At 40.4% G+C, this 25,409-nt stretch overlaps 1 long non-coding RNA gene across 2 annotated transcripts in view; it reads right to left on the bottom strand.

Annotated features, from left to right (window-relative positions):
• The window catches only part of LOC126508761 (uncharacterized), a 355,346-nt gene that overhangs the window by 292,163 nt on the left and 37,774 nt on the right, over nt 1-25,409 (bottom strand). Inside the window, exon 1 of one of the 2 annotated variants that reach the window (XR_007593962.1) lies at nt 2,799-2,932. The exons of the other annotated variant lie outside the window; for it this stretch is intronic. This is a non-coding gene — a long non-coding RNA (uncharacterized lncRNA). Of the gene's footprint in view, nt 1-2,798; nt 2,933-25,409 lie in introns of those variants that run through there. 2 annotated transcript variants of the gene reach the window in all.

Below are 25,409 nucleotides of genomic sequence, written 5' to 3'. Positions count from 1 at the left end.
CAGCTGCAGCGAATGCTTCCTGACCTGGAATGTGCCTTGAGTTTATGATGGAGAGAGACCAAAGCCACAGTGTAAATATGGCTCTTCTTACTAGGTTTTTATCAAAATATCTAGAGGAGAGAAAAAAATCACAACCGCAGAGCCACATGATACACAGACATAAAATGTAATTATATTTTGGAATCCTACAAAGTGAAAGTGTCATGGACTTTTAAGTAAGATAGAAGATTTTCAATGAAATTACCCAATAGTTTGCTTTTTTGGGCTCTTTTCCCAGTGCTTCTAGGAACACACGTTCACATTCTGTGGGTGCAAATGGGCCTGTGTCTTGATTGATACCGCAGAAAGTGCTACCATGGTAGAAAAGGGTTTTTTTTTTTTTTTTGATTCAAATAAGTACTGTGATTAAACCTCATTTTCTAGCCAAATGGCATCCTACAAGTAACACGAAATGAGCTCAGTTCTTCCATAAGGAAGATATAAGGAACATTGACATAGAATCTATTGAAAATGGGGCATAGCCCAAAGGATGCTTAGAAATGATACTGTCTCTATCCATTTGTTCATCCAAATCATTTGTTTGAACATTCCCACTTAGACTCATGTTGACATTTGATCCCCCTTACATGAGGAGGTGGAATCAGTCAGGACCTTTGGGAGATGAATATTCTACTCTCATGAGCTAATTACCTCACACAATAAATGAATGTTGTGCTAGATTAATGACTTTTCTCAGGAGTGACTTGGTTTTAAAGTCTCTCTTGCTCTAATTCACAAGCCATAGCCCAGAAGGAACACCCCTAATAGCTGACAAGCAGAACCATGGACAAAATAAATTTATTTTCTCCAGAAATTAGCAAGCTTGCTGTGGTCAGTTACAGCAACAGCCAACAAACAGAAAAGAAATTGGTCATGAGCTGAGAATTCACCTTGGCTTCCTGGAGGTGGATTAGCATCTCTGAGGATTTATTCACTGGCAATGGGGAGTGTGGTAGCCAGGCCTCTGCTTTCCAGCACACAGTGACTGCAGGTTGAGATGAGAGAAATGGATCAGGGATTCAAGTAGGACTGATGTTACGCTTATCCTGAGTGATTGCTGACAGTCCCTAAGAGGAATGAGCAAGATGAATGGACTCCTCTGGAACAGTGATCTGAACTGACGCCAAAAACAAACAAACAAACAAAACAACAACAACAACAACAAAAAAAAAACAGTGTTGGCATTGGCAGCAGCAGTGGCTGATACTTGCTGTTCATGTTCCAGTCTATGCTTCATGTGTCTTATCACACCTGACCCTCAGCCGCTCTTTGAGATGCACAGTAATCTTACAACAGTTTCTAAAAGAAACTGTGATGTACTTTCGGGGAATGCGGCTAACAAAAGATAAAGTGGGGATTCCAGTCTTTCCCTATGAGAGGCTACAGCAAACACGTCCATTCTCTTACATTCCTACAGACATCACAGGAAAGCTTGGCGAAATCTGCTAGTGAGAAGATGGAAAATTCTTCCTCCTGAGTTCTAGCTGTGAACTTCTGGAAAGAGCCCAGTCTTTGGAAGAGTCTCTACAAGGAAACTTGGCATCATGGTGAAGCGCACGAAGGGATTCTAACTCCGAAAATGACTAGTTGTGTGAGTGAGCACAGTTCTGTGAATCTCACTGTGTGAAGAAATGATGGAAGCCACAGTTGTATATACTCCGTATTTTAATGACTCATTGATACATCAACTATTAAAGTTCTTACAGCAAGCCGTTTCATGTCCCAACAGAGTATAAAGAATGACAATGAATGTAGTTCAAAGTGAATATTTATTATGTAGTGTCTCCTTAGGCCTGCTTATGATGCCTTTTGTACTCAGGCTGCTTTAAGGAAACAAAAATGTTGTTCGTTTCAGGTAAGGCTTGAGGCTGGGGGATTGGTGTAAACCACCAGTATCTTTCTCCTTCTATCCTCCTTTTGATTTCATTAGTCCTAGGCAGGCTTTCTACACATGACCTCAGGTATAAATGACCAGGCATTTCTCAGTGGCTCCAGCAGAAGATCTAAGGAAAGACCTGATGTGAATCCTGGACCTATTCTAATGAGGACAGCTGGTGATAGATGCTTGTTAGGTAGTGAGAGAAACCCCCAAAGGGATGGCTGTAGCTAGATGAAGCTAGTATATCAGAACCAGGTTGCTGGCATCTATGACATACAAGAGAGAGCCTCTCACCAATAGGTCCTTGGTTTTTTTTTATTTTTTTATTTTATTTATTTATTAAAGATTTCTGCCTCCTCCCCGCCACCTCCTCCCATTTCCCTTCCCCTCCCCCAAAAAAGTTCCCCTCCCTCATCAGCCCGCTCGTCAGCCCGAAGAGCAATCAGGGTTCCCTGCCCTGTGGGAAGTCCAAGGACCACCCATCTCCATCCAGGTCTAATAAGGTGAGCATCCAAACTGCCTAGGCTCCCACAAAGCCAGTACGTGCAGTAGGATCAAAACCCAGTGCCATTGTTCTTGAGTTCTCAGTAGTCCTCATTGTCTGCTATGTTCAGGGAGTCCTGTTTTATCCCATGCTTTTTCAGACCCAGGCCAGCTGGCCTTGGTGAGTTCCCAATAGAACATCCCCATTGTCTCAGTGTGTGGGTGCATTCCTCGCGGTCCTGAGTTCCTTGCTTGTGCTCTCTCTCCTTCTGCTCCTGATTTGGACCTTGAGATTTCAGTCCGGTGCTCCAATGTGGGTCTCTGTTTCTGTCTCCTTACATCGCCTGATGAAGGTTAATATTCAGGAGGATGCCTATATGTTTTTCTTTGGGTTCACCTTCTTATTTAGCTTCTCTAGGATCACGAATTATAGGCTCAATGTCCTTTATTTATGGCTAGAAACCAAATATGAGTGAATACATCCCATGTTCCTCTTTTTGGGTCTGGCTTACTTCACTCAGGATAGTGTTTTCTATTTCTTTCCATTTGCATGCAAAATTCAAGAAGTCATTGTTTTTTACTGCTGAGTAGTACTCTAATATGTATATATTCCATACTTCCTTCATCCATTCTTCCATTGAAGGGGATCTAGGCTGTTCCCAGGTTCTGGCTATTACAAACAATGTGAGAAATGATGTGTGTGCCTTCAGATGTTTTATATAATGTCACCCAACACGAAAAATGTTTGGAATAAAGCATTTCCCAGTGAGAGCCGCTTGATTTGATCAGTCAATAGCCAACATGTCTTTGTCAAGCAATTCCAATAACCTGAGGCTCCTAGACACACACAACACAAATCATTTCAGAGCACAGTCAATATATTATAATGAGAATCTCTTCTGACCAGCAATACCTGGACCTCAGGTACAATCACATGTTCCTTGGAGTGACATTTGGAACCACCACCTCATAGAAATCCAAATGCTGAATGACCTTTTCAGTTTACATGGGACATATCTATTAGATGGCTCTGCCTCTTTTTTCCTTGGTATATTTCTTTTGGGTAATTTCACTACAGATCAACATCCTTTGGAAGACAAAATGGACCATGAATCTCTGACTCGTCTGTGCACCTACCATTGAATGGTTAGAGAGGGGAACACTCAATTGTAAAATAGGGGTGTTCATAAGGTCCCCCAGCAGAGATAGCACAGATAGCTTTATGAAAAAAAACATTTCCTATTGAGACTTGAATTTGGAATATTCTAGATGGCAGAAAAATGTTAGACTTAAAGATCTATTCCATTTCAAAGCTTATACCAGGAAAGATTATTCCAAAGATGTAGACAGAGTTTGGCCAAACTACCTAAGACTTCACCCCACATCCATGGGCAGCACTTAAAAGATTTGCAATAAATGATAAAGTAGAATTTGTATTTTAGAAAGAACATGCTGGCAAGAGAAGAAAGAAAGATACGAAGGCAAGAATTTTTTTTTTCTGGTTTATCAAGACAGTATTTCTCTGTAGCTTTGGTGCCTGTGCCAGAACTACCTCTTGTAGACCAGGCTGGCTTCAAACTCCCAGAGATCCGCCTGCCTCTGCCTCCCGAGTGCTGGGATTAAAGGTGTGCACCACCACTGCCCGGCTGAAGGCAAGAATTTTGACCCTATGATGCATATAGACTAAAGACATCAGTGAACTTGCCACATAACCACAGGCCGCTGTGGGATAATGCTCTTGTACACTGTAAAGAGTTTTAGTTTACTAAAGCCCTGGTTGCTCAGTAGCCAGGCAAGAAGGATACAAGGGGCAACCAGCCAAGGAGAATTCTGGAAAGAGGAAGGGCAGAGATTCAGTTACCACCCCAGATGCAGAGGAAGCAAGATGAGGATACCTTACTAATAAAAGCTGCGGGACCAGGAGGGACAGAACCTTCCATCTACAACAGGCTCCCCTGTTATTCTCAGTATTAGAGCTTGAGCACAGAAAATACAACTTAGGGCAAAGATCTTGGTGAAATGTGAAGCTTCTAGCAGTGGGCGGGCAGTGGTAAAGGGGGAGACTCCTATAGGGCAGATGGAAGTCTTGGTTGGAGAAAAGAATCACCATGATATTAAACAAGATTTCACAGGCAGCTGATGTTCTGGTCTGGTTTCTTCTCACTCCGAAACCACGGCTCCTAGCGGTAGCAAACTTACCGTAGATGCACAGAGGCTATTCGAGATCTGGGGCCAACTCCCTGGTTAACGGTTTTCTACTACCTTCCTTTCCAATAATATCTACAACAGTGAGCAATTACTATTTCTACAAAGACAGTCCCATCATAAAAATGGCAAAAAGCATCTTAGGAACACGAAGATCATTTTCTTAAGAAATTTTGCAATGATACTTCCAGGACAGAAACATTTCCTAGTTTACTAGCAGAGAACTGGTTATTTAAATTAGCTTATCAATAAGATTGGTTTTGCTTTACCACATTCATCTGTAAGGACATTAGCTTTCTGTTTGGGTTGTGATGTATCCTTAAGCATCTCTTTCTGGTATGCTTGTGCTGAAATGATTCCACACTTGTGAACTTGGCTAGGTTGTTTGTTGAGAATCCTTTGTTAGATTTGTTTATAAGTACTTCAGGGCTGGCAGGGGGATAAAGCAAAAATTCGTTTGTAATCTCAGGCATGTGATGCTCGATGCGGGGGGAGGTGGGGTTAACCACAGTGGAGGGTTATGGCAAGGAAAGTATTTGGAATTCTAACTCCAGAAGTAATATATGAGAAAGACACCCAGTTTTGAGTTGGAGTGGCCAGATTCTCCTTTGTCTGTGGTCTCATTCCAATCCACATCATTGCCCTCTCAGCATGAAGAAGGGAGCAAGCTGATTCTGCAGGAGTGCTCACAGACAAAACTCACAGGTTGGCTTTTGGACCAAGGGGCTAAGGAAAGAACTGGGAATCAGATATTCATCAGACTGTGGAGCTGGGACTGGAGGGTTGAACTAGTTCTTCTTCTTCTTTAGATATGACAGAACTCTAGATTTAAGAGAGTCATCGAACCTCAGCACTTGAACTCAGAACTTACTTTGTATGTTCAATGAAAACACTAAGTTGGCAAACACTGAGTAAGCAGATGGCAATTTAGTAAATATTGAGTTCAAAAAAGGCAAATATGGACCAACTTGTTTAGATTTGGGGTTTTCTTCCTTCTTCTGTGCCCACTTGCCATCTGAGAGCATGGCAAAGGCTTTCAAAAATGCCAGAGAAGAGGCGTCTTTAGGTAATGCTTAGTGCCAACTTCTATATTTGCACACTTTTCACTTTGGGTGTTTCTATGACTGTGACTCTCAACACCTTTCTAGCCCATGCCACTGCTACTCCTGTGACCCTTGTTTTGTTTTCATGACTCACAGTCTTCCCCTAAACAAGAAAACATCTCATTTTAGACATGTCAATTAAGTCAACCAGGTTCCTTTGATGTCTATTGTATGTGGTGTCTAAGGCTTTCTATTGCTATGTATGTATAGGAGACCATAGCCAAAAGTTATTTAGAGAACAAAGGGTTTATATTATTTTATACTTCCAGGGAACAGTCCATCACTAAGGAAAGTCAGGGCAAGACCTCAAGCAGAGCAGAAACTTGGAGGCAGGAACTGAAGCAGAAGCAATAGAGGAGCACTGCTTATGGGCCTGCTCATTACGGCTTGCTCAGTCAGTCTGTTACTTATGCAACTCTGGACCACCTGCTCATACGGCTTGCTCAGTCAGTCTGTTACTTATGCAACTCTGGACCACCTGCTCAGGAGTGGCACTGTCAGTGTAGACTGGGCCTGTTCCTATCAATTATTCATCAAGAAAATGTCCTACAGACTTGCCTGCAGGTCAGCCTGATAGAGGCATTTTCTCAACTGCACTTCCTCTTCCTAGATCCCTCTATGCTGGGTTGAGTTGGCCCAAAACTAGCAAGCACAGTTTCTTCCTTGTTCTGTGACACACAAGTACGTGACTATTCAACTAGAATCTTTTGTTTCTCATTTGTCCCCAAGAAATCATGTTACATGATTATGTGTCTCCATCCCTGTACACCTGCCTGTGCATGTACACACACACACACACACACACACACACACACACACACTAATCAAATAAACAAACAAAATAATGCACTTCCAAAATATTCTGACAGCTTTCATTCTCTGCCACCAGCCCCCTGCTCCACCATCACACTCCACCAGGGAAAGATCCAGTTACATAGGGTCTTTGGTGTCTACAAAGCAATCCTGTATTAATATACAAACTGAGATGCCAAACACACTGAAGTTTTTCCTATAAGCCCGGCATTCTGCATTTTTAATGACTCATCCCTCCCATTTTAAACAAGCCCATTGCTGGGGCTACTATGACTGCGGCATGCTTTCAGTTTGAAATTATTTCCTTACATTGGTATTTGTAATATTTATGGAGAAATTTTATTTTTCCAAATCCTTCTGCTTGCAGGCATTGGAAATCCTCCTCAGCCAAAGGAGATCTCTAGAGGGAAGCTTATTTGCTCTTTTATAACTGGAATCTGGACCCAGGCTTTCAGACTCTGTTATCACAAAGTTGGATGTTCCTTTGGTTCCTTCTTTGATCTCATTTCATCAGTCTCATTTACTGATGTGGTAGATGACTTCACTCACGTGTCCTCGGAAGATGACTTTAAAGAGTCCTGGTTTGGGTCATCTTTGTGGCTAGGCAGTTCAGAAGGACAGGTTTATCTCTCTCCATATGCATAATCAGATCTCTGTCCCTCTCTTCTCTCCATTAGCTATTCTGTTTTTGCCTGGGAATCGGAACACTTTGACCAGTGTAGGTCACACTGATGTCATTTCGGGGAAAGGATGAGAGAGAGCCACAGTAGGGTACATATAATGAGTGGGAGTGGCTTCTCAAGCACAGACTCGGAGACTCTCTCCAGATAAATGACTGTGTTAATCTGGAAATGACAGGGACAAACCACCGCATAACCATGTGAATGAGCGGCAGCTGGCAATGATAGACTAGGCTCTTGGCATCATGGCTCTTCTCTTTGTGTGCATTTGCATGATGTCCTTGTATATGTATATGCATGAAGTCTTTGTGGAAATCTCTGTAAACATGGCGTATAATCAGACAAAGGCTCCATTTTAGTCATCAGCCAACTGTACCTCAGGTACCAAATCTGAACCTCTGCTTGATTTTGTAAGTAATATTCAGTTATAAAAAAGCTACATCTATCTAGGCTCTGTCTATGGACATTTTCGTCTGCAATAATACAGTTGATTTGTGGCCAGGACCATTTGGCTTCAAAGACACAAGGCATTTGTTATTTGATCTTTTGCAGAAGATATCTGCTGACTGCTCTTATTATATTACATTTTTTTTCCTGTTCAACTGAGTAATCTATAACAAACAAGAAGGACTAGAAAGAGTTGGATGATGAGTCTGATGGATTGATTCAGCAAGGTGATCAATACAGAAATGTATTTTATTGCCAAACCATTGTTAGTTTGGCTGGACAAACTGAGATTTATTTACTGAAATTAACTAACATTTGTCTTTCTTCTCTCTCTCTCTCTTGTTGGGAATGCAATCTGCTTTATGACCCTAGCAGAAATAAGAATCAATGGCTTGAGAGCAGAGAATTTCCAAACACTGTTATGCTCTGAGGGATGACAATGGCTTCAGGAGACCCATCTGCATATGTCACAATGGCATCAGTATTTATTACATTCCATTTCAACAGACAACTTCTCCAGGTCAAAATTCTACGTTTCTATAAGTATAGAGTCTACATGAACAATTAAGGAAATGGAGAGAGAGGTTTATTTTAATAATTCAAGGAATGTAGGAATGTATATCAGCTCATTTGAGTCCCAATGAGCATGTATAGTTCTAGTGCAATTTGACACTTTTAGGAGTTGACAAATATTCTCCAAAAAAACCCAGAAATTGGAACACTATTCAAGGCATCGTCTTTGTTCTTACTCCTGGCAAGTCCTGCCAATCATATATCTAAACTCTATCTGATTTCAGCCACCTTGTGCTTTCTCTTTCCCAACCATCTTGGTCCAGGAAGTCCCATTTCTTCTGCCTGCTCTCTTCCTTAATACTTATGATTTCCATTTGTCTCCTCTGCCAGCAGAATAAGGTTTCAACACATGTCAAACATATCTTATTACATCTCTCAGCTATGGAAGGCACAGTGGTGGCTTCCCATTGTTCCTTGGAAGTAGACCGTGCTCCATACAGTCTTTGAGGTCCCAGTGTGTCTGCCTCAGCATGCTTTCTGGTTTCTTCTCAGTCTTATACCTCAGCTTCCCCTATTCCATTTTGCCCCTTCTCTCTTTCTCTTTGTTGAATTTTCATTTGAGTCAGGGGCTCACTCTGATTACTACCCTACTCCTGCCATCTCTTGTCTTCCTCCCTTCCATGAACACACTTGTCTTCTCCCCACTACCCAGTCATTTACCCAGATTCATAAGTTGACTTTGTTTAGTGATCCATTTCATTTAACCAGGGCCGTCCGTGTGACAACTAGATTGGAACTGTGCATTTGAATTTGGACATGATTGCATCATCAGTGGGTACACAGTTGACGATAACAACTTCCCTCTTTGTGAATCTGTCGGTAACAATTCAACAGAGAAGGGTAAGTTGCCTTGAGTTCCTCCTCCATCCATTCCCGAGTGTTCAGAGACCCATTCTTGTGCAGGCCCAGTATAGGTATCCACAGTTGCTGTGCGTTTGTGATGAAAATGTGTGTGTCTTATCAGAGGATGTTATTTCCCAGCCCTTCTTCTGATTTCGTGGCTCTTAGGTTATTTCTGTTCACTCTTCTCCAGTGCTCTCTGGGCCTCAGAGAGGATGCTATAAATAAGCTGTGTAGGGCTGAGACCTCATCCATCACTTATTCTCCTCACCTGGTGCAGGGGCGAATCTCCGTATTGACTGCTGCATGCTGGAAAGAGGCTTTTCTGATTGGGGCTTAGCAGTGCTGGATATAAACACAAACATAAGGAAAGATTGGCATAATATCTGAACAAACTATCCTGTTCCCCTCACCATTGGGGGCTATAATCACTCCCGTAATGGATGTTTGCCTAGATTTCCAGTCGCATACTTCTCCTCTGAAACAGGTCTCAAGTAGAATCAGAGAATAGTTGGTTATCTCTGTAGTAGCAGTTCCACTATTGCAGGAGTAGGCACAGGTATGTTTTCAAAAGAGTTCTGGATTTTGCTTGTAGGTCATGCTTGTAGTTCTGTCTGGCTCCATTATGGTTAATAGGGGAAGGTAGCATTGCAGTATTCCCAGTTCTTCTGCCCTCTAAAGATCAAGATTGAACCATGCATGCGCCAACACACTGACTGGATAAGGGAAGAAGCTGCCTCGAGAGTAACATACTCTGGGAAATTGTTAACATTTGTTCTCTTGGGATTGAGATTATCTGAAAGATAGGACCACACAAGAAGAAAGACTAGTGTCTAATTCTTTGTTTCAATGTATTTCTTGGACTTAGTATTGCCTAAATCCCTCTCCCATGAGATGGTAGAGAGGTGAATGACGACACCTCGATGCTAATGACATTTGACACATATAGCCCTGAACCCTGACATGGAAAACATTCAATTTTCCTAACCTATCTCATTTGGGCAGGCAGCCATCACATAGATAGTAACTGAATTCTTTCTCATTGACGCCAGTTCCTAACTGGTGGTCTGAAGAGAAATTCTGTATTGAATTACCAACTAGTTACAATAGAATCATTTCCAACAGTAATTAGAGATGATGGAATATTAATCCTTAATGTAGAACCAGATTTTTTACTTTTCTGAAATGAGAAAATAGAGGCCAGTTTATGGCCCCCATCTTGGAATGTGGAAGGATCTGTTTGTACAAAGTATAACTTACATAGCACGTATGTGGCCAGCATGTGCTTCCCTGCCTTTCTACTACTACAAGCCTTCCACAGCATTATAGGAGTAACGGGGTAAGTTTCACACTGAGAATCTGATTATTCTTGACAGGAGGGGCTCTATAACTGCTAGCTTGTCTTGGCTTAACATATATGATATGACATCTTGACTCTGTGCTTTAGTGGTGATTATATACATCAAAGGTTTATCAATCTGAATCGTGGTCTTGTTCATCTTATCTCAATTGATGGATTAGTAATGGAATTTGATCTGCTGGTTTTAGATACTTGGCACTATCGCTTATCAAAGGAAGAGACATCATCTAACTTGGACAAGATGAAGTAATGACAGTTGTTTGCAACGAGGAGCCACTCGTAATTGTTAACGTCTGCCTGGGAAGCATTCTAAATCTTCCACTTGGCTTGGTGATGTCCCAGGAATTAGTGATTCTCAGGGGAGCCTCAAAGGACATATTTAACATAGTAATATACCACTTTTTAAAATTTGAGCAGAATCATTTCTTGTTAGGCTTGTACTCCTCCACTTTTATAATGCTAGAATAGTTAACAGTAGCGTCTCGAACCAGATGGGATTTGGTAAAGCAAGATGAAACCACATGTGCTTGAGAAGCTGATATGGAGATTATGAGCTGCGTTTGCTGGCCTCAAAAAAAGAGCCACAATTATCATGTTTTTGAGCCAGTTCTCGCATTAAGAAATTTCTTGAAGAAACCATACCCCTGCTCTTCCCTGCTCTTTAGCAGATCGCTCCAAATGAACATCCCGTCCCAGAGCTTTAAAAGTCAGAAATGCTATTTTTTTTCTGTAGCTCACTAAAGACATCTCCTTAAGGTTCCTGTGTTCTCAGTCCAGGACTAAAATAACTGTTTGGATGAATAGATTTCTATCTCCCTGGATCTGTATTTTTTCTCATCCTCTTTTGTGCTCCATTAGCCTTGTTTAAAAAGCAAGTGGTGTGGGTTGGTGACCATGTCACATTCAAGGCAGAAATACCATTTCCAAGAGAACTAACAATGGTGCTTGTAAGATGCAGTTACTTGCAAATGACTGCTCAGACATTATATCATGCGAGGGTGAGTAAAACCTTGAAATTGTACCAGATCATTTGAGTTAAATGTTTACCCACATCCTTCCAAGCCCCAGGCTTTTGCAGACTTCACGTGTAGGTATCATCTCATGTTGCCCAGCTCCAGAAGTGCATTCAGGCGTGTGCTGAAGCTTGGAGGGGTTGACAATACCTCAAAATGATGATGGAAAACTAGAGAGAACAGTCGTTAGGAGGCACTGTGAGTTCTGGTGCTGGGTACTCGAGCTTGAATCTAACCAGCTCCTCTTCACAGGGGTAGACCAGTCATTTAATTCAACTTTTCTAATGTTCTCCTTGGTCAGAGATATGAGCATCATAGAGCAGACCTCGAGTACTGGTGTATGAGTACAGCTGCTCGCCTTCATTCCTGCCTCTAGTGCTTGATTGCAACTGACTGTGGAGAATTATTATTGACATCCTATGACCATCAGTTTCCTCATTTAGAACACAGGACAATGAAAATACTTAAACAGTCATTGAAAATATTATGTTCCCAAATCAAATACCTGCCATAAGGCTTGGCCTGTAAGTAATCCATACCTTAAAATTGTTACAGTTATCCCAGTGGGCTCTTCCTGATCAAGAGAACAAAAGTGATGATGTTTTCCTGACTTCTTGATCTCATGTGTGTGGGCACACGTGCATGCAGGTGTGCATGTATGTACATCCACCTGTGTGGAGTTTTCTAGTTGATGCTGGATTTCTTTCTTAATTCCATTTTCTTGACTGAAGTAGAGATTCTCATTGAACAAGAACTAGTCAGTTCTGTTTATTCTATATGGTCAGCCAGTCCCAGACTGTAAGAAGAGACTGCTCATTTGTTCCCAGCCACTCAGACCTGAATAACTACACAGAAACTATATTAATTATAACACTGTTTGGCCTTTTAGCTCAAGGTTCTTATTGGCTAGCTCTTACATCCTAAATTAACCCACTTTTCTTATTTTATGTTTTACCATGAGGGTCATGGTTTGTTATGTCTTTTTCTAGTTATGTTATGTCTTATTATGTTTGTTATGTCTTCACAGGCAGCTCCATGGTGTCTGCCTCCTTTGGCAGCTACATGGTGTCTCTCTGACTCTGCCTACTCTCTCTATATATCCATTCCAGCCTGGCTATATTCTGCCCTGCCATAGGCCAAATCAGCTTCTTTATTAACTAATAGTAATAAAACATTGGTTAATGTTTTATTCACAACATGCAGAGGGGAATCCCACACCACCAGATATTATTTTGTCTCTGCTTCTGAAATGCTGGGATTATAGGCCACCTGGTTCAGCTGAATACATCTGGGGTCTGCCCCACTGCACATGTCTGAGGTCTGTCGGGCTGCACACATCTGGTGTCATCCCCAATACACATGTCCAGCTGCATGTGTCTGGGGTTTGTCCTACCGTATATGCCCAGAATTGTTCTACCACTCTAGGCTTTGCATCTACATCATATGTTTAGGGTTTATGGCCCCTGCACAGTAGTGAAGGTGCCGTCAGAGGCATTGGCTCCCTTGGAACCGGAGTTGCTGATGCTTGTAAGCCGGTATGTAGGTGCTGAGAAACCTCTGCAAGAGCAACAAGAACTCTTAGTTGTTGAGCCATCTCTCCAGCTTTCAGAACCATGAGAATCTGGATCTAACTGGTGGCTCTATCTAGAAGTACATACTTCTGAGAGCTTTGCTGTTCTGTGGTTCTAAACTGACTGCAAGTTCATAAGAGAAGAGTTTTCATTGACATTCCTACTTAAAAGCCATCCAGTTCCTTAAAGAAATAAGCACTTGCTAATTTCTTCGTGTAACTATGTAACTTCGTGTAAGTTATGAGAACACTGGAGAAAATTAGGGCATTGCCTTCCTTTAGCTTTGCTCATTATCTATTTCGCAGAGTTCAGAATCAATACCTAATTAGATCCAGTCAAGCCGGTGGGAAAGCTAACGCCATTTCTTCCTGCCTGTACCAGAAGGTCTGACTACTCAGACAGAAAAACAGGCATTATCTTCCCCATCATCTTAGATATGCAGTGACCGCCACTCTTTGATGCTAATGATTTCTTGTCCCTGCAGGCTCAGGCATTTCTCACCTTCAAGTTCTCAGTAAAAAACACTGATCGAATTTACTGCCATGTCTCTTAATCTCTTCTTTGACATTGCTTTATGCGATTTCTTCTCAATGTGTTTCCATTTCTATGATGCAAGGCCCTAAGCACACTGTTTCTGGGATTGAATGTTATGGGCTGATACGTTGTTCTAGATTTTTCTGTTTCCTTCCCCCCCCCCCTCAGTGTATGAGTCACTAAGCTCCAAAGCACATGCTTTCCCTCTATTCCCTCATGTGGTGGGCACAGTAGTTCACGTGAAAATTCAGAGCTGATTCTGTCTGTTCTGAGAACAAACACGAAATGTAACAATTATGACATAGGGAATAAAAAGGTAATCTTTGTTCTCTTGTTTCTTGCTCTCCCACTGTTATATAACTTAACCTACCCAAAGACAACCATCATGCCAAAAATGTCAGATCAACCCAACCCTACATTGGAGTGGATTCTGGACTCCTAAAAACACAACAGGAAAATTGCCTTCCAGTGACTCCTTACAGAATAACCTGTAAGGGAGAAGAGATGGTTTGTGCATATAGTGAAAAAGAATGATTGTCTGAAATCAATTCTATAAACATTTTCAAAATAGAGATGTACCAGGGAATTCTATTTGACCTGCAGAGCTGGTGTTCAGTTTATGCAAAGGCATCTAGACTTTCCTTAAAAAACAAACAAAAACACAAAAACAAGTTCAAGAGGTTTCATTAATGTACAAGAGCTGTGTGAATTTAATGTACAAAACATTAGATGTCTTCAGATAAGCATACAATTGTGAATTTAAAATGTATGCTTTAAATCTGCCACCTCTGCAAGTTTCTATACACTATAGTTACTGTTATTCTTGACAAGGGGATACGATTTCTTGACGTAAGATTTCTTCTCAGTAACTTTATATGCCCAGTGTACTGTAAACCATAAATTCTTGGATGCACACTTGATTCTCAGAACTCACTCATGTGATATCATTGAAGCTTTGTACTCTTTAATTAACACATTTCCTGTTTTCCTCCCCATATCTCAGTTGCTGACAACCATTGTGTGCATTATGAACTTGAATATTTTAGATTCATCATATAAACAGTGTCATACAGCGCTTGTTCTTTTGTGTCTGGCTTGTATCACTTAACTTAATGCTTTTTGTTTCCGTCAGTGTTGTCATAAATGGCTCGATTGCCTGATGTTTTAAGCCAAAAAGTAAATATGTCTGCATTATTATTTATATAACATATGCAGCAGATGTCTAACTAATTATTATAGATAATTTATGGAATATATTTTATTAATAATGACATGAACATACACAGGCTCCTTTCACATCTTGGCCACTATAAATAACCAGGGTGTCCATGTTTCTGTGTTGCATCCATTGCTCTTGCCTTGAAATGTTCCTTCTAGTTCTTACTCTAAGGTAAATCCAGGGGGTCATGTTGCCTTCAATTTTTCATACTATATTTTTATTTTCCAGGTATAATATTTTTTATTGACAGTGTTTTCTTAGGACACTTTGAATGAATAATTCTACTCTTCTTGAACTGTAAGATTTCAGTAGAAAATCTACTGTGTGTGTGTACTTTCCATTTAGCTTGAAACAAAAGCATCAGAGAATATTAGCAATCTTTAATCATCTTGGGTAGCAGTTAACTGTTGTTAGTCACAGCAAAACCAGTGTGTCAAGTCTAAGTTGGAAAATATTTACCAATACATAGAGATTCACTTAAAATATACCTACAGAAACAATGGATAAATTATAGCAAAAGTGTATGTAATTTAATTTTAAGGAAATAAATGGAGACTCTTAGGTCCACAGATGGAAAGTGAAGAAAAGCCTAGGATGATGAAGAGGAAGTGTAGGCTGATGACTAGGAGCACAGCTGTGGAGCCTGGAAACCTGGATCCAAATGGTGATGATTGCATTTCCCAACTCGTTTCAATATTAGCAGAAGCACAAATGCAAACTCAACATCTAAATTATTAATTGGCAAAGTTGGAGGCCATAAGAGAAGTAGGAATATAAGTATAAATGAGTGAAAAACACACATGGTACTTACCGAGTGGACATTCAACTAAAATGCTTCTATCCGAAGTCTAGTCTTTCATTTGTGTGCTGAAAAACATTAAAATTAATAGGCTCAGGATATAGGCAAAAATTAAAAGATCAAAACTATGAAAAGGGGAAAGATATTAATATAGATAAAAGTAAAAATTACTGCAGTGGAAATAAGGAAGCAATGGAGAGGAAAACGAAACTCAAAGTGTGTTAAGAATATGAATTAAGTTCCAATTTCATATATGCTGTGTCTGAGGAGAAAACACACTGAGAAATGTGAGGAGCATATTAAAGGTTCATTTAGACATTTTAATATTATAAATGTGAAAAAAGGAGTTTTATGTAGCTCTATTTGGAATCTTGACAAAGTAGATTAATATACAGATGCTTCTATGTCTGTCTCTGTAAAGACAGATGCATTGGTAAGGGACTCAAGAGAACTCTAAAAGTCTAATAGCTTAAAGCCATTTAAAATCACATCAGGTTTGGGAGTTTAGTTCAGCAGTAGAGTGCTTGACTCATTCCTTTCCCCAGAATCGGCCCCCAAGGTCTCAAACTAGTAATTAGAATCAACCATCCTTCAACTAATATATATCCACAAGCACTCACATAGAGTCACATGACTAATCAAAAGAAAAGGCAGCTACAGATTGGAAGCCAAGTTATAGCGGATGTTCAAGAAATATGCAAATTTGGTATAGATTCTCCAGAGAATTTAAATAGCAAGACATTGTCTCATCTAATTTTTTAACAATATTATGATTTTGAATATTACAAATATAGAAAAAGGCATTGTCAAGGTATTTTACTCCTGAGTGTGGATATGTGTCTGAACAGAACCCAAGCGATGTGAATCCTGGATGATATAATAAGTAATGTCAGGATCAGGTAGTGTCTGTTCCATAATGGGAAAATGGCTCAACGTTTCTAAACTCATGATCATGGGAGACAGAAGCCACCAGCGGTCTATGTTATCTCCTGAAAACAGGCACTTAGAAGTTAGACACTCGGGGTTAATTCAAGCTCAGAGCTGTTACCAAGGATGCCATTTCATTTATCTTCCCTCTGTAGTGTTTAGCTCATGGATGGTGCCCTGCACAGCTGCAAGATGTTAGTAGAAAATAATACATCCAGAGAAAAAACTCAGATGCGTCCCTGCCATGTCTTTTTTTTTTTTCTAGAACTCCTAAGCAGTAAACAACCCATGCCTCCTTGGCCAAGGTCATATCACTTATCCATATTCAAAGTAGTCACTGACAGGAATAATAGAATTGCTATGGCTTATTAATGTCAATTAAAACAATCTTTGGTACTATGGAGTAGGCCAGGCCACAAACTACATAACCTCTATATCTGAGCGAAATCAGTTATTTTCTCTCAGTAAAGCAGATCTGAAATAATGGACCAGTAAACAACGGCAGTTTTCACATATAAAGAGAGAACGTATGGGCTGGAGAGATGGCTTAGTAGTTAAAAGCACTGCCCACTCTTCCAGAGCACTGAGTGTCATTTTCTACATGCAGCTCACAATGCCTCTAACTCCAATTCTGGGCGGGGTAAGGTGGTTTAAATGAAAATGGCTCCCATAGGTTCATAGGGAATGGCACTATTAGGAGGCATGGCCTTGTTGAAGTTGGTGTAGCCTTGTTGAATGAAGTATGTCACTGTGGATGGGCTTTGAGGTTTCAGAAGCTCAATCCAGACCAACCCAGTGTCTTTCCCTCTTCCTGATGCCTGCTAATCTGGATGGAGAACTCTTAGCGACCTCTCCAGCATAATGTCTGCTTGTGTGTCACCATGCTTCCCACCATGGCAATAACGGATTAAACCTCTGAAACTGTGAATCAGCCCCAATTAAATGTTTCTTTATAAGAGTTGCCATGGTCATGATGTCTCTTCATAATAACAGAACACTGACTAAGACAAAGGGCATCACCCATCCTTTTTTGGCCTTCAAGATACTACACAAATGGTGTACTATATACATGGAGATAAAAAACCCAAAGATATACAATTAAAATAAACTAAATATTTTAAAAAATTGAATCAATTTATATAGTTACAGCAAAACTAATGGAAAATCCAGGGTTCAATCTTGAATAAAATCAACAATGAAAATCACTTATAATAAGAAATTGAATTAAACTTGTTTGATAAAGATCCTATCCTCAGACCCTAATACAGGTTCTTTACATTTAGAAGCTAATCAAGGGTGCTAGCTCTTTCAACTTGTACTTAATTGGATGTCTTTACCAAATCCCTTGAAGGATTTCAAGTGAAATTCAAGATTTACCAGAGACTTTCTTTGGTAGATTGTCTTCATAGAAATTTTAGAAAAATATATCATCAAATTAATATAATGTATGAACTGGCTTATTTTTCTGAACATAAAAGCATAATTAAATTATAAAAGATTTAATTCATAAGAACAATAAAGTAGTTAGCAATAAATATCTTGAAATATTCATGAAAAAATTACAGAATCTAGTTGCTAGACCAGAAGTTCTAGTTCCTCACATCTCTAGGTAGAAAGGAAACAGACCAATTTCATAGTTTCTTGAAGAACTCAATGAAGCACTATACATAAACCATTTATCATTGTTTCTTACTTCACACTCAGAGAGGAGAAGCTTTTAGAATAGGATTTTATGGAAATATTTCATTATTTTTAGAATCTGTGAAATATTTCACAGGAGCTCTGGAGTTCTTCAAAACAATTATAAATCACAGCATGGTATTTGTGATTCTCAGCAGTTTAAACCCAACACACCTCTCAGCTCTAAGTCAAAGCTAGATCTCTCCCTCTGCAGTGGAGTCTCTCAGTACTGTGTATGCTGTGTGTCAAAATGCACATGTCAGTTACAAGATTTTTTTAACATTATATTACATACAGATATAATTTTCCAAACATTTGGATGATTCTTTTTTCCTTCTTAATTATTTTTATTTATTTTCATTGAGTTCTACAATTTTCTCTGCTCCCCTTCCTGCCTCTCCCCTCCCCTTTAATCCTCCCCCAAGGTCCTCATGCTCCCAATTTACTCAGGAGATCTTGTCTTCTTCTAATTCCCATGTAGTTTAGATCTATGTATGTCTCTCTTAGGGTCCTCATTGTTGTCTAGGTTCTCTAGGATTGTGATTTGCAGGCTGGTTTTCTTTATGATTAAAAACAACTTATGAGTGAGTACCTGTGATAATTGTCTTTCTGTATCTGGATTACCTCATTCAAAATGCTATTTTTTTGTCCCATCCATTTTCCTGCAAAATTCAAGATGTCATTTTTTTTTTCTGGTGTGTAAGACTCCATTGTGTAAGTGTACCACATTTTCCTTATCCATTCTTCAGTCGAGGGGCATTTAGGTTGTTTCCAGTTTCTGGCTATGACAAACAAAGCTGCTATGGACATAGTTGAGCACATGTCCTCATGGCACGATTGAGCATCCTTTGGATATATACCCAAAAGTGCTATTACTGGGTCTTGAGGAAGGTTGTTTCCTAATTTTCTAGAAATCGCCACACTGTACCAGCTTGCATCTTAAAAAAAGAAAACTATACTTATTAATTTAAGAGTGGAGAGTCTTAACACGTAAGTAGGTGAGCAGACATGTAGCACGGAGTCAATGCTTTCCTTCTACAAAGTCTCGCCTAGATGCAACCTGTAATCAGGAAGCAGACAGCTTTACCCACTGAGCCATCTCACTGCTTCTTTTGTTTTTGTTACTTCTGGATGCAGCATGCAGCCAGGAAGTGGTGGCGCACACCTTTAATCCCAGCATTCGGGAGGTAGAGGCAGGCGGATCTCTGTGAGTTCGAGGCCAGCCTGGTCTACAAGAGCTAGTTCCAAGACAGGAACCAAAAAAAGCTACAGAGAAACCCTGTCTCGAAAAAAAAAAATGGATGCAGCATGCAGTGTCTATTCACTTTTTAAGAAAACAGTGTTCTTTAGTGTGTTCCAGGCTCTACTTTCAGTTCATGAAATAAATCAATAAAATCTGTGCTCAGACAGACTGAAATTTAGCTAGGGAGATGAATACTTACTAATCAATATAAGGCTTAGAAAACTATTGTAGTGGAAACTCCCAGCTATTCAATTCCTGTATTTCTTGGCAGAACGCGAAAACATTTCTAGGTTCCCTTCAATTAGATGTGCCCATTGGACCAAATCTTTACTGGTGTGATTGGAAGTGGTTGGAGACATTTCCTGACCAGTTCTATCTTTTGTGCCTTCCCACATCCTTTCTTCTACAGAGTAGAATGTATCATAGAGTCTCGTGGGGTGAGGGAGCCTTGAAAGCCTGGAACTAGTCTCATGGAGAAGGTAACCTTGTCTGCTTGAGAGAGCCAATATCGACAGACTGTGTAGCTGAACAAAATCACTTTTCTCAGAACTCTGAAGTCAGGAATCTAAGGGTAGAGTGTCAGCAAGACTGGTTTTCATATGTCTCTCACTTTAGTGCAAGTGGTTGTCTTCTGTGTTTTCCCTTGATATTCCTCTGTTCATTCTTGGATCCCATGAAGTATGTGGGGGCTGAGCTGATGAGCTGATACCCATTTACCTTTGTGAACAGTTGCATTAGTTTACCAGGGTTGCTATAACAAGGTACCTCTGGGTATTTAGTGCTTATGAATTGCCTTACATTTCTGGAGAGTGAAGGTTCTATATCAGGTATTAGCCCGGTCAGCCCCTTCTTGTGAGGGAAGGTCTATCTAGGCTTCTCTTGTTGACTTATACATGGTCATCTTCATGTTTATGTACTGTCTTCTCAGGATGCAGCATCTTAATCAGCTTTTTCCTTTTTAAAAAATATACTAGTCATATTGGATTAAAGCCCACCCCAATGACTTCACTTTAACGTAATTAACTATTATTAACCTTCATCAGGCAATGAAAAGAGACAGAGACAGAGACCCACATTGGAGCACTGGACTGAAATCTCAAGGTCCAAATCAGGAGCACCAGGAGAGATAGCACGAGCAAGGAACTCAGGACAGTGAGGGGGGCACCCACACACTGAGACAATGGGGATGTCCTATCGGGAACTCACCAAGGCCAGCTGGCCTGGGTCTGAAAAAGCATGGGTTAAAACCGGTCTCGCTGAACATAGCGGACAATGAGGACTACTGAGACCCCAAGAACAATGGCAATGGGTTTTTGATCCTACTGCACCTATTGGTTTTGTGGGAGCCTAGGCAGTTTCGTGGATGCTCACCTTACTAGACCTGGATGGAGGTGGGTGGTCCTTGGACTTCCCACAGGGCAGGGAACCCTGATTGCTCTTTGGGCTGACGAGGGAGGGGGACTTTATTGGGGGAGGGGGAGGGAAAGGGGAGGCGGCGGTGGGGAAGAGACAGAAATCTTTAATTAATTAATAAAGAAATAAATTAAAAAAAACTCTTACTGTCTAGTCACATTCTGAGATTCTAGAAATTGGAGATGGAGGGGTCCCAACTCATTCCACAACAATGGTATTACATGAAGCCTTGAAGCAAGTGAAGCAGATGCTGTAGAAACATTAGTTAGCTCAGCCAAATGACATGAGGCAGAAGTAGCTGTAGACTCATGGGACCTCTGGTGCTAGTCTTCCACTTAAGTAAAAAGCCAATGTGGGATCCTTAAAAGAGGAGTGATGACTTAGATATCGTCAATGACTCAGTTTGAGTGTTTTCACAAGTAGGAAGGTCATGTCTAAAGCCTGGTACTCTCTGTCGGGAGAGGGAAAGGATGCATAGGGGAAATCTGATAGAATCCCAGTTACCCAGTAAATATTGAAGACCTGTTTCTCAACCACATAATGTGGGGAAGATGGGTTAGAATGTGAACCAAGAACTGTTGTACTTTCTAGAAATGGAAAGTAAGTGGTCAGTTTGACAACATGGATCTTGGTAGAATGCTGGGGGAATCACCTTTTGTTGGTTTAAGACAAAATTTGAGTAAATAGTTTAAAGATGTCAGGATAGCAATATTTCGGGGCAAGTCCTGCGGTAGCAGGAAGCAGAGAAATAGAGCAACAGGCGATACCAGATGACAGCTCTATCTTCAAGTACTGCATTCTCATGGGAGCAATTCAGTTGAGAAGATTGTGCAGAGAAGTGATGGGCATGGCTGGATCCGTGCCCTTGGGATGACAAGATGAGTGGGGTTGAGTGCACATGTGGAGGGTGAGCTTTAGGTTGGAGAATGGATGCAGTGCTACCAAGAACAGAAGAGTGATGAGCTCATGTGTGTGGATGCTGAAAAGCTTGCAGATGTCGAAGTGGGATCTGGTGACATTCCTTCCAGATTGCTTAAGGGACTGCTTATATTTTCCATGCCATCAGCAGAAGGCGAGGGTGGCAGAGAACATCTGGAACAGAGAACAAGGGTGGCACCGAAGGGCAGAGGCTTAGATTCCATCTCTCACTCCCTCAGATTCTGGAACATGCAGGTAGACAATGATGGCTCATGCAAAATTACTGATAGACAATCCCCTTGTAGGATGAAAACTGTTATAAAAATGTTGGGATGTCAGATGTAAAATCTGTACAAAGTAAAATCTAAATACCTTCTACAGAGGATAGTCATGGCTATGCATGAGCTGCTTTTCTTCCCAAAAGCCATTTGACAGGAAAGCATACTTTTATGTAAAATTTCAATAGAACTAGGGATATAGCGTAGTTGATAAGAGCATTTGCCTAGCATGCACAAAGCTCTGGATTTGAATTCTAGCATCAAATAAAGTGAGCTCAACATTATTATTGACTACATAGCAAGTTTAGTGTTAGCTTGGGATGCTTGAGACCCTGTTTCTCACACTAAAAATAAATAAATAACTATATAAATAAATAAATAAATAAATAAATAAATAAATAACATCCCAATAGAAATGTTCTCTAAATTGATCTCACAGATATGTATTCACATAAGAAAAGCTAGGTTTGAATTCAAATCATTAAAGGACTGGAGCCATAACTTGGTGGTTATAAGTGCTTGTTATTTTTGCAGAGGACAGGAATCTGAATATCAGCTAACTTTTCAGGCATCTTACAAACAACTGGAACTCCAGCTCTAAGAGGTCCAAAGTTCTCTGCAGTCGTCGCTGGGCACACATGTACAAGATACACATAAATACAATGAACCTTAACATAACTAAACCACTAAGTTGAGAACTTGTTGAAATAAGTGGTAACATCTTATTTTCAGTATTAAATTGCTGGGACAGCTTCTTATACGTAGTAGAGTTCAAGTACATTTCGAAATAAACTTATATAGCAATGCTAGTCTATTGTTTTGGTTTGCTGTTTGGTTGCTATGATAAAATTCTGACCAAATGCACCTGGGGGAAAAAGGAGTTTATACTTATACTTCCGGCCATAATCTATCATCAAGGAATGTCAGGACAGAAACTAAAGGCAAGGGCTTGATAGAAACCATGAAGGAACAAGACTTACACGCTTGTTTTCTGGCTGGACTATAGACTTATGCTTAACTGGCTTTGATATAGAACCTAAGACCGCCTGCATAAGGATGGTACCACCCATAGCAGGCCATTAATTAATAACCAAGACAGACCTTCCCATAGACTATCCTGATCCAGGTTATTTGTCACCAAAGTGTCTCCTCTCAGGTGACTCTAAGCTGTGTCGAGTTGATAATCACGACTAATCATGACATCTACAGGATGCTGTTTGTCAATGATATTTGAAATAGAAAGTGAGAGAGAATGACTCAGAGAAAACAACACCGGAGGTGGGATAAATGCTTCTATTGCAATGTAATGAATACATCTTCACTCTCTTATTTATAAGTCTAATAACAAGGTGTATGATGACTTAACGCAAGAGAAGATTGTGTCATCAAGCTTACATTAGACTTAAAATTACAAGCAGCCAGGCAATTTTAAATAATCACCAGTGGTATGAATTAATACTTCATGTTCAGTTTTCCTTTTTTAAAGCTTTCTCATGTTGAGAGCAGAGACTTCATATTGATAGTTCTTAAATGAGATCCTGGGAGAAATGCAGGTCAAAGTAATGAACAAATAATCGTTTCTGTTCAAGAACTAATCTAGGTAGACAGCATGGCCATTTTTATGTTTAGGGCTAAATTAAGGCTGTCTTTTCTGTTAATCAAGAATTATTGGCCTATAAATCACATGCTCAGTGTTAAGGTAAGGGTTACATTTAATTAATAATTCTTGCTGCTTTTCTAGTCACATGTCCCAGACTGTAACTATGTCAGGTCATTTTTGGAAAGAAGTTTTCTCATTTGCTGACATTGAAGACTGTAGAGAAAGGACCGAAACCATCAGTAGCCTATCTGACAAGGTGCTAAACAGAAGAATAATAACCACTATAGCTTATTTTAACAGGCTTGTATAACTCATAGACTATGAAGTTATCCCACTTTATTTGTCAGAGTGCTGAGGTCACCTGCACAATATGGACTATCTCTACCAAAGCCCTAATTACCTTACACCCCACATTTTACATCAACCCCAGTTCTTGTTCTGTCCTTCAGCAACTACTGCTTTACCTTGTCCCTCTTTAGATTTTTACCACAGGTTTCCAAGGAGCAGTTCACATGATTTTGTACCAAGATGTTTTTACTTTGCATAAGGCGTTGCTAGTTTATCCATTTCCTGTATGTCTCTGCAGCTGGTTAATGTTTATTATTGAATTATCCCAATGCTTAGACACTATACAGTTTTCTGTAGCTACCTGGCTTGTTATACTTTGGGGGCTTCGATTCAACATGGTAGTTACTCAGCCAGTTCAGCATTTCCAGCCTGAGCTGCCCCTTCCATTTTCAGCTACTTTTGCAACCAGCACACTCAAGTGAAGTGCTTCCTGCCTTGGGGTGTGGTGCTTTCACTATGCCCTGGCCTTTCTTTGGCTTAGCACTTGACAAAAGGATTCTTTCTTTTTACAGCGACAGTGGAGAAGGGTTTTGTCTGGACTCATGCTGTGATGATGCCTCCTTGCCTAATTTCTCTCCTGTGTCTGTTTTTGGTTTCTAAGGGTGAAATGATTTCACCCATTCCCTGCCAATCTCTGAAATGAACTCTGTTTTATCCACTTGACCCTTGCGTGTGCAGTATCTTCTTTGTACCTGATGGGAGATGTTTGAGGGCCTACATCTAGTGAGCAACCAACTACGAGTAGTATGCTATTCTGACACTACCCTCCCATCAGTCCAATCCTTTTTATCTTACCTGGATTAGATGGCTAAACCTCCACTCTTCCCTCTCCTACTGACACCGCAAATGCCCTATCTTTGTTCTGTTGTATGAGTTTGGAGTCATTTTGCTTGCTTTATCATATTGTCTGGATCCTCCGTTCTTAAGAGCAAATGTTTGGAATGTAGATTCTGTCCGTTCCATTACGCTGTGGATTCCTTTGTGCAAATTGATTCAGCAGATGGTTTTTTCACGTGATCGCTCCTTGAATAAATGTCAAAAGGCTCGCCTGCCTTCCAGAATTCTAACCAGGAACTGCATCATCCAACTAAAATACCTAGAAATGAAACTACGCTCATAACTGGCCACACAAAGACTTATTTTCTTAAGAGCCAGAACCCAGGTGGAGAAATGCTTTTGTTCTGTGTAGTAGTATCTTCTCCAACCACTGGCCTCTACTAACTCAAAACGTACCAAATCTTCTGCTGAAATGTAAAGGGTTGTACTAAACAGCAAGTCAGGAAGATGCTTTCCACACTACACATTGGGGATCCCTGGATGCATTGTCACATGGAGGGTGTTGGTGGTACATCAGCTCTTTATGCAAATGTTCCATGGTCATCTCGGGATATGAATAGAGATGGCTGCCATTTCCAGTGTTTAAGATTAAACATCCCCTTATCTA

This window comes from Alexandromys fortis, unplaced genomic scaffold, assembly GCF_014885135.2.
Source record: "Alexandromys fortis isolate MF-2015 unplaced genomic scaffold, M_Fortis_MF-2015_v1.1 scaffold_40, whole genome shotgun sequence".
NCBI lineage: Eukaryota > Metazoa > Chordata > Mammalia > Rodentia > Cricetidae > Alexandromys > Alexandromys fortis.
The sequence above is the reverse complement of the archived record's forward strand: the minus strand, read 5'-3'. Positions and strand labels throughout refer to the sequence as shown.